This window comes from Panthera uncia, chromosome B1, assembly GCF_023721935.1.
Source record: "Panthera uncia isolate 11264 chromosome B1, Puncia_PCG_1.0, whole genome shotgun sequence".
Classification (NCBI taxonomy): Eukaryota; Metazoa; Chordata; class Mammalia; order Carnivora; family Felidae; genus Panthera; species Panthera uncia.
The window spans coordinates 139,449,524-139,460,444 of NC_064811.1; the positions used below are offsets into that span (position 1 = coordinate 139,449,524).

The 10,921-nt window shown below is 38.7% G+C and overlaps 1 pseudogene; it reads right to left on the reverse strand.

Annotated features, from left to right (window-relative positions):
* Positions 1–2,482: 2,482 nt before the first annotated feature.
* LOC125922462 (40S ribosomal protein S29-like) lies at positions 2,483–2,722 on the reverse strand (annotated as a pseudogene).
* Positions 2,723–10,921: the final 8,199 nt, after the last annotated feature.

The following is a 10,921-nucleotide window of genomic DNA, read 5'->3' on the forward strand; positions in this document are numbered from 1 at the left end:
CACATAGCAGGCAACAAATGCATAAAAAGGTTATTAGAAAGAAGCAGATTAAAATGATAAGGTATCACTATATACATATTAGGATGGGAAAAACAAACAGATGAACAACAACAAAAAACTCAGACAAGTGCTGGTGAAAATATACAAGTGGAGCTCCCATATATTGCTAGTGGGAATGCAAAATTAGAGACAGACACTTCAGAAAATAGTCTAGAAGTTCCTCATAAAGGTCAGTATACACCTATACTACCTAGAAATGATTCCGTAGTGACACTCAAAAGAAATAACTTCTGTTCCCACAAAAAACTTTGCAGGTATTTTATTCATAATTTTCCCAACCGGAAATAACCCGAATGTTTTTCTTTTTTTTTTTAATTTTTTTTTCAACGTTTTTTATTTATTTTTGGGACAGAGAGAGACAGAGCATGAACGGGGGAGGGGCAGAGAGAGAGGGAGACACAGAATCGGAAACAGGCTCCAGGCTCCGAGCCATCAGCCCAGAGCCTGACGCGGGGCTCGAACTCACGGACCGCGAGATCGTGACCTGGCTGAAGTCGGACGCTTAACCGACTGCGCCACCCAGGCGCCCCTCCGAATGTTTTTCAATGGGAGAATTCATAAACACTTATGGAACTTCCATGCACTGGAATGCTATTGAGCAAGACAAAGGAAAAAATTACTGCCGAATGTAACAACATGGGTGAACTTCAAATGCATTAGGCTGAATGACAGCAGCAAGACCAAGAAGACAACATACTCTGTGATTCTGATTTCTGGACAAGGTAAAACTAATGGGAAGAGAAAAATGGGACAGTGGTTTTGAGGAGCTGGTCACAGAGGACATTATTGGGGGTAACGGAACTCCTCTGTACTTTGCTTATAATAGTGTCAAAATTGTAGAACTGTACATCAAAAAGAGTGCATTTTACTGTACGTAAATTAAAAAGTGAATAAAGCAAAACAAAAAAAATCATGAAGACATAATCAGGAATATCAGACATAGGGTCACCTGAGTGGCTCAGTCAATTGAGCATCTGACTTTGGCTCTGGTCAAGATCTCATAGTTCGTGGGTTCCAGCCCCACAGGGGGCTCTGTGATGACAGCTCAGAGCCTGGAGCTTGCTTCGGATTTTCTGTCTCTCTCTCTGCCCTTCCCCTGCTTATGCTCGCTTTCTCCCTAAAATAAGTAAATAAACATTAAAAAAAAAGAATATCAGATATAAAGTAGGAGAAAGTATTGTAGAGGTGTATTAAGTAATTAATAGAATTTTATCTTTTATGTTTTTTTGGTATTTTTAAAATGTTTTTAGCGTTAATTTTTAAAATTTGTTATGTTACGGTTTCCTTTCTAACACAAAAGAAAACTTGGATCAGCCTGTTGGCATTCAATATATTTTTGTCTAAAAAAAAAATAAAGATAGGGGCACTTGGGTGGCTCAGTCGGTTAATCGTCCCACTCGATTTTGATTCAGGTCATGATCTCACAGTTGTTGGTTTCAAGCCCAAGTCAGACTCTGTGCTGACAGCACTAAGCTTGCTTGGGAGTCTCCCTCTCTCTTTCTCTCTCTGCCCCTCCCCCACTTATGCTTGTTCTAGCTCTCTCAAAATAAATAAACATTAAAAAATAAAGATAGTGGGGGCGCCTGGGTGGCTCAGTCGGTTAAGCGTCCGACTTCAGCTCAGGTCACGATCTCACGGTCCGTGAGTTCGAGCCCCGGGACTGGCTCTGGGCTGATGGCTCAGAGCCTGGAGCCTGCTTCCGATTCTGTGTCTCCCTCTCTCTCTGCCCCTCCCCCGTTCATGCTCTGTCTCTCTCTGTCTCAAAAATAAATAAACGTTAAAAAAAAATTAAAAAAAAATAAAGATAATGATTTGTAATGTAATACTTAATATTAACTTGTGATACATTAAAAAAAATGTAATGTTTATTTTTGAGAGAGAGAGATAGTGAGAAAGGGAGGGGTAGACAGAGAGGGAGACACAGAATCCAAAGCAGGCTCCAGGCTCTGAACTGTTGGCACAGAGCCTGCCATGGGGCTCAAACCCGTGAACTGCTAGATCATGACCTGAGCCAATCATGACCTGAGCGGAAGCCTGACGCTTGACTGACTGAGCCACCCAGGTGCCCCTAACTTGTGATACTTAAAAAAACAAAACAAAACAAAACAAAACAAAAAATATGTCAGGGCTCCTGGTGGATCAGTTGGTTGAGTGTCCGACTCTTGATTTCTGCTCAGGTTGTGATCTCATGGTGGTGGGATTGATCCCAGAGTTGGACTCTGTGCTAAACATGGAGCCTGCTTGCCATCCTCTCTCTCTCCCTGTCCTTCCACTGCTCTCTCTCTCAAAAAAAAAAAAAAAAAAAAAGAAGTCAAACATTTTGAATTCTCTGAATATCCCAGTTTAATTTTAATTTGTAACTTTAATTTTTTACACATTAAAACACTCATAATTGAAGTATACTTATTTTATGTACAGTGAGTTAGCATGAAGGTATGTATCTTGAATATCTGCAATTAAGGTAGGCCTCTTGGATGATCCACTCAAGGAGGTTCACTTCATCCAACTTAATAGAACCTCTATCTTTCGCACACTGACGAAAACACTGGTGGCACATATCGAGGCCATATTTATGGATCAGAAGGCACCATTTTGAGCAGACGTCTCAAGAACCGGGGCCAGATTTCCTGGGATGGCTCCAGCAGAGCTGCTGGTGACCCATCTCACTCTCTCGGATGCAATGAGTCAAAGGCCCAATTTAATTTCTAAATTGAAGACAATTTGCCGCTAACAGGGGTTCTGTAAATGGAAACAAGGAAAATAAGAAATCACGTACAAACTTAATTTTGCCTTTCCTTTTTATTTGTCTCTGACTCTCCTTCCCCTTTGTGAATCTAACATTATGCAGCTATGTTCTTTTATGACTCCATTTTAGAACACAAAGTTTAATAATTATATTTGTTGACAATATTTCTCCTCTTATATCAATCTTCTCATCCTGTGGAGTTTCAATATCAATTCGATAATCATTATACATTGGTACTATAATACTGTTTTCACACTTGTGTTCTTTCTTACGTTCAATCAGTGGTTCTCTTGAGTGTACTTTCTTGATTTTTACAGAAAAATTAATTAACAAATTTCCCAAGGCTTTGTTAAACCTGAAAATATCTTTCTGTTGTGCAAACAGGTGAGTGACAATTTGTCTATATTCAGTCACCATGGGTGATATGCTATCCCCAGAGGTTTCTGAAACTGTGTCTCCCTGATTTTAATCAACAAATGTGATAAGGATTCGTGCTTGACACTTACCTAATATTGTTTTTTTTTTTTTTTTTTTACTCTACTTCCATATCTCTTAGAACATGCTTGATTTCAGTGCTTTTACTACTCAGGGATCTTATGATTCCTCCTGGTGTTGGTTCTGTTCCACTCCATTTTGATTTATTTTATTATTTATTGGCAATGTGCATAGGCTGTAGTTGGTTCCAGGGGCTGCTGAGGTCCTCCCCTGTGCCTTAACATCCAGTGGCAGGGACCGGCCAGGCAGCAGTGGTGGCCAGAGCCAGCAGTGTGCACACGCTCTGCTGTGGGGGCCAGCTGCAGGTACCTGCGTAGTGGCAGGGGCTGGCTGCAGACACACATCTACTGCTGGGACTCAGGCCGGGAAACAAGAGCTGGGACCAGCCGTGGGTTACGTTGGCAGCTGCAGGAGCCCTGGGAGTCAGTCTACATTACTCTGTTCTCTGGATCTTGCTGCAGTGCGTGGCAGTGGAGGCCGGTGACAGGATAGAGGGCTTGCTTCCGGCCCACAAGCACCCGTGAAGGGCCTGGGTGTGGTCGGTGTGCTTTCCTGGGGTTGCACAGTCTCCCTGAAGGTGTGTGCGCTGAAGTGGAGACTGGTGGCAGGTGGCAGGTGGCAGGTCAGTGGCATGAAAGCACACAGCTGGAGGGGTGGTCCTGAGTACATGCCTGGGGTGGGGATCAGCTGTCGTGATCTAGAGTGGTGTCCTGTACCCATGAAGCTTCAGAGGCCTGGGCTGGCTGCCAGTGCAGTTCCCGGGCTCCAGCAGGGCTGGGGGCAGGGGGTGGGAGGTACTCAGATGGCTAACATCAGCAATTGCTAATTCCTGTGGGGCAAAAGCTAGTGAAATCTGCAGGGTGTCTGCGGTGGCCGCACTGCCCATCACTTTCCTTTCACTGGTGAAGGCTGCTGGATTTGTCTGCAGAGCACGTCACTGTGAACCGTGTTCACTCTTGCTGAGTGGCTGCTGCTGGAACCCCCCGCTTTTCTTCTTTGTTTCTAGCCGTCTCTATAGGTCTCAGCTTTGCCAGTCTGACTTGAGTGAGGTTTAAGTGGAACCTTTGCACAGTGCCCTCAATGGCTGGGGAAGCTGGTTGTACACCCAACTCTTCTTTTCCCAGTGGGGGGTAACTCTTTTGAGCTGGAAGTTCCATTGTGGCTCTGAGCAATGCTGGCCCTCTGAGCAATGATGCAGGCAAAATGGAGCTGTTTTTCTTTTCTTCTTGTTCTGTTATTCTTAGACTTTTTGTTTTAATGTGTGGCTAAAGTTTCTTAGGTGGACTCCAGAGCTCCCCCAGTGCTGTCTCTGTTCATGGATAGCTCTCTAATTGTTGATCTCTTTTGGGGGAGGCAGGTTGGATCTCCTACATTGTTGCCGTTTTGTCAATGTTCAGCTATTTCCCCACCTCCATCACATACGTTATAAATCAAATATTTTTTTCATCCAGAAATTCTTATTATTTTTATTGCTTTTATTCTTAAGTTTCTTATCGCTGAAGAATATTTACATATCCATGATTAGTTTTGCTTGATTGTATATATTTGAATGTAATTTGTAAATCTTTTTGAATGATGAATATTTTTAAGTTGTGTTACACGGGATTTAGTGGAAGAAAACTTTTGTCACTGATACTCATTCAACCATCATTGCTAAAGCTGCAAAATCATGTATATTACATATTATTAATTTTTCTTATTAGTGTAAAGTCATAATATTGAATATCAATTATAATTTGGAGCCATAAAACAGTGAAAATTTCAAGGCGTGTTGACTTGTTGGCACTTAATAAGTGGCCATAGGCTAGAATGCTTGTGACATTAAAAATAAATAAATAAATAAATAAATAAATAAATAAATAAATAAAAACATTAGGGGTGCCTGGGTGGCTCAGTCAGTTAAGTGTCCAACTTGGGCTAAGGTTATGATCTCACAGTTTGTGGCCTTGAGCCCTGTGTCAGATTCTGTGCTGACAGCTCAGAGCTTGGATCCTGCTTAGAATTCTGTCTCTCCTTCTCTCTCTGCCCTTCCCATGCTCATGCTCTGTCTCTCTCTCTGTCTCTCAAAAATAAATAAATGTTAAAAAAATAAATAAATAGAATGCTTTTTGAAGTGGTGCTTCTGTTTGTCATTTGTTTTTTCTCCTTGCTTTCAATATGCATGTTATTAAAACTATCTTCTTCCCTAAACAATGTATTCCTTCTGATGTTATGAGTTTCATTTGTCATGAACCAAGAACAAGTTAACCAAATTTAATATAATAACGCCTAAAATATGAACAATGGCTTCTGAGTAAGAACTTGAAAGCCTATTCTAAACATGATCCATGTAACTTACAGCAAATGAACATTGTGACAGTGCTGTGGTTCAGGGAATTATTTTCTTACTTATCTAGTATTTGCTACTCCTTAGATGTTTGGGATTTCCATATAAATATCATGTTATATAATATTTTCCAACTGTGTCCTCTCAGGCTTGTAGGTGATGCCTTTGTTGATTTCACTACACAAAAAGACAAATCTCCTTTGACAGAGAAGCTGCATCTTCCTTCTCACCTCTTGCAAGTTGCAGGGATAATGAATGTTGCATTTAATGCTAATTCATCCTGACAGTCTTACCCAAATCTTGGAGATGAGCATCTCCCAGAGAGCAGGGCTCTCTGCCCCATGAAATATACTGGGACTTCTGGAAGTTCACATGATGGATCAAAGTGACTCAGCTAAGTGTTTTCAAGGACTGTTTGCTATCTTCTGGATGAAAATCATAAGTCCCACACTTGAAGAAATTTTGTGTAAGGCCCAAAAGAGACTGATAATGAATCACCAAATGATTTTACATGGAAAAAAAAAGAGTGAAGAGACCCAAGGTCACTTAGAAAAGATTCCAGTGCCAACACAAAGAATATCACAGACGGTTTCTCCAAAGGGAGTGCCTTCCTATGGAGGCATTTCTTCCCCTGGGCTATGTTTAGCATATGAAAAAAGGACCAGTTGAATAAGAAGATGCCAGTTGTTCTGGTAACTACTAGTTAGTGAGGTCATTAAGGATCATTGATGGGGTTTGTCTAAGACAAAATGAAAAGACAAATATTAATATATTAATAAAGGAAAAGTGACAACTAGTTATGGATATTGTATACCCTATTGGATCTAGTGTCATTAATATAAAAAAAAAATTGAAGGAATGGAAGGTAGGTAAGGGAAAAAAAGAGAGACAAAACCACTAGCCCTATTAAGATGTTGGGGATGGTGAGAAAACACTAAGACACAAATGCAGATGAGAACATAGACTATCTAGGCAGTCAAGAGATCCCCTTATAGGGACCAAAGAAGATGAAAACATTTAAACTGTGGAAGCAGTTTACATAACAAGAATATTGGAGACTGGGTCATTCTAGGGTTAATTAACTCAGTGTCTTAACAGAATCATCAAATTCTCAGTTCTTTCCATCTTTCATATTTTCGTAAACTGTCACCACAACCCCAAGGGGCTATTGCAGATATAAGAGTTGAATAAAGATAAAATAATGTCCAGATAAGGGAATGGTTCTTACTAAGCTCTTATTATTAGTGAGGAATATCTTTTCCAGAATCTCCATAGCAGATCCCATTTGATCTTAGTGGCTAGGGCTATGTCAAATGCCAGTTCCTGGCTAGGTGGACGAGAATGCCTCAGTGAGCTATTACCGGTCATGATATTGCCCCTGTGCTTGGAGAAGAGTCAACACAGTATATAACATTTTATTATATGATACTCTACTATGTGACACTCAACTAAAGTGCCTGGCATAATCAATGTGAAATAATTACTAGATATTACTACAACTTTAGAAAACATATATGTATTTATTTACATTTGTATTTATATTTATATTATATACAAGATTATATATGTATATATTTGTTGTTGAGAGAGAGAGAGCGAGAGAGAGAGCGAGAGAGCATAAAACAGGGGAGAGGGCAGAGGGAGAGAAAGTTAGGCAGGTCCCAGGCTCAATGTGGAGCCATCCTACAGCCCTGGGATCATGACATGAGCTGAAATCAAGGGTCAGACACTCAACCACCTGAGCCACCCAGGCTCTCCTAGAAAAAATATTTTTAGCAAATGTTTGCTGTATTAAGAATATTCAAATCTGTTGGAGAGAATAAGAGAAACAAATAATTCAGGAAGATAAGTGAAACTCAACACTGATCATAAGTAAGGAAGTAATTTCTGAGGAATGCTAGACATAGAGTAAACCAAAGGAGTTAGTGAAGAGAGTACACATGCATGGGACATAGATATGGAAAGAAAAGGGAAGAACCCAATAAAGTTACTGAATATTTATGACGTACAGGTTATATCACCTTGGACATCCACTCTGATCCTATGTTTCCTTTCCTGAAATAAACAAATCAAAGTTATGGCTGCTCAGCTAGTTATTGGTGAGTTAGAATTGTGGCAAGTATTTGTTTTTGGTAGAGAAAGAGTGTGTTTATTCCAGACATCTTTCATCTGCTAAACTCTATTATTCAATCTCAATTCTGGTATTTATAACCCTATTGACTGTTGAGGGAGGATGGGTGAGGGAAGGGAGAAAGAGAGGAAAAGAAGAGCGTACATACACATTGCCTAATAAAAAACTCAGGTAGTGGTCATTCTACTCCACTTGTACGCCATCCTAAGTGTGTGTGTGTGTGTGTGTGTGTGTGCGCGCGTGTGCGTGTGTGTGCGTGTTTTATTGAGGTTTAACTAATATAACATTATATTAGTTTCAGGTGTACAATATAACAATTCAATATTTGTGTACATTATGAAATGATCACCACAGTAAGTCTAGCTAATGTCTGGTCCTAAGTGTTCTAACTTACTCTATCTTTTTCTCCATGATTCTCACTACATGTTTTAAAATGATTCAATAAGCTGTGATTCAAGCATTTTAATTTGGTGAGTGACTCTTTCTGGAACAGTTTGCCTAGTAGTAATAAACTCAAAGGCTACCATAACATCACAGTAATTGCCTTTTGAGACAATAAGTTTATATGCAAAACAGGAGAGGTGAAAAGGACAAAGATTACTTACTTCAGCTCTAGTATTTCATACCTGGGAAATATGCAGCAGTGGACAGATTTTAAAATTTATGCCCACCCATGTTGAAACCTAAATCATATGATAGTAACTCCAACTAACACTTCATTTTTTCACTGATATTAGTTCATTGTGAATACAAGAAGGAAGGAGATAACTTTAAAAAACAAAGGTAGTAGTGTTTTGGGGTTTAAAAACTTTTTAGTTACAATTCACATAATGATTCTGTTCCTTTTATAAAGGAATATTATATATATACATCTATATGTATATATATATTCTTTTTATTACTTTCTAATGAGGGCGTGTTCTCTGATAATTTATTTTTCTGATTCTTTTATATAAGAATTTTACTCTATAAAATCAGAACTGCTTACTGTGTCTCATGTTTAAATTATGGGAACTTCAGAGAAAGAAGTTTGCTTGATAATTAGATATATATGCTGGTCAAGATGGCTTAGTGATTTCATGTTTTTCTCCAAATACATAGCAATAATAGACAAATGATGAAAGAGTTAACCAAAAATTAGATAAATCTTACTATTGATTAATGATGGAGGAGGATAATCTATTAGGCTTTGGATCCACAGGTATGTAATAGTAGCTTTGAGTTCTGTTCCTGTATTATAAAGGGGACCAAATGGCTCATGGGGACAGTGATGAGGCCTTTTTATACTGTTGGTATTTGGCAAATAGGGGAATGTTAAGGTACCAACAAAGATCATTGTTATCATGAATGAGCATACATACCCTCGTGCTCTACATCTAGATTTGATATATCACTGCAGGACCATTAATTCAAAATACCATTATAAGACTTGGTACTGAAAAGACAGCCCTGAGGCTGGATAGGAGAAGTATAGAGGGAACAAAAGTAAGATCAAAATAACAGAAATTCTCTGATTCACAATAAACCTATTAACATAATTCTAAAAATGCATGAAGAAACCTAATACTAAACAAGATAACAAAAATACAGAAATCTTTTTGTTTAAGCAAGTAAGCAAAAAATATAATCGGTACACAGAATCATACTAGATAAGATTAGTCTTAAGGAACATTTTTACAATAAGTCAGTTTAAATGCTCTCCATAATAGGCTAATTGGCCCCCAGACTAGGCACCCACCATGAATGATTATAAATTGTGTAAAAAATTACATGAAATTATTCTTTTCTGAATCTGGATAGAGGGTACAAGGGTGTGATTCCTCAGTTGTGCGTAATTCACAATGTGAGCTGTTTTATGGCCCTGACTTTCTTATGGGAGATACTCTCTGATCTACTGTGCAAGTAGAGGGAACCCAAATAAAGCACACTGGTCTTGCTGAGCTGGTGCAGCAGAGATAGAGTTTGAGATAGGGAAGGAGCTGGCTTTTCTGAGGAAAGTTACCAGAATGGAGGACACTGCAAAGAAAAGGAGTTCATACAACTTAAGTTGCACATGCTCAGAACAAAATTCCACAAGAATAGGCAAACAAACAAATAATTATTGAGGATGAAAACTGCTGGGAAACTGAGAAGGCATCAATTTCTGTAGCTTCACAGGGCTGGGAGATGGCTGAAATCTGACTAATCAGGAAGAGTGGAGAGATCTTAGAGAACATTTAGGATTTCAGTAGAGTTCTCAGGCTGACCACCCTTTACGAATAGAGCCAAACTATCCCTAGTGTAAAGATGACTCTAGATCAGCCTAACAAAGTTTACAAACGTTTTAAAGAATTGAGCAGAGTTACAAATAATTAACTGCTTGACAGAACAAACCTTAAAACTCAAGGAAGACAACAAAACTCAGACATGCAACAATGTACAGCCATAATGTCCAGCATACAATAAAAATTACTATATATGTGAAGAAGCAAAAAGAATGTGACTGACCCATAGCTGAAAAAAAATTAACAAACAAACAAACAAAACAAAATAGATGCAGCATTACAGACATAATGTACTTAGCAGACAAGGACTTTAAAATAGTTATTACAGACATATTCAAGAAATTAAAAGCAAGTATGGATATAATGAGAGAACAAAAAGAAATCTCAACAGAAAATTAGAAATCATAGAAAAGAACCAAATGGAATTTTTGAACTGAAAAATATGATATATAAAATGAAAAATACCATCATTTCTACAACTGCAAACTTCAGTGTCCTTTCAGCTCTAAATAAAAAATTACACAATTTCTTTTATGTGAGCTTAAAAATGAAAAGGAAATATAAATATCCAGGAGTTAATCATACCACGAAGGCTTTGGAATCAAGAATTAGAAAATCATCAGATAGTAAGGCAGCTATTTCTCAGCCTAACTGTGATCTGATGGCCTTGTGTCTCTTTTTCCTTTTGTATATGTTTTCAAAATTCACTCTGTGCTTTATGGTTATCTCCACATATATGGCTGTCCTATAGCACCAAAGGTTAAACATTCAGTTCCATCTACAAACTAAGGAAACTATTTTCCCTTGGTTTCAATTCCAAATTCCTATGAAAGAGAATCTAAGTCAGATGTCTATCCCTGGCATAATCTTCCAGGGCTGTGGGAGCCAATTAGTGTTGC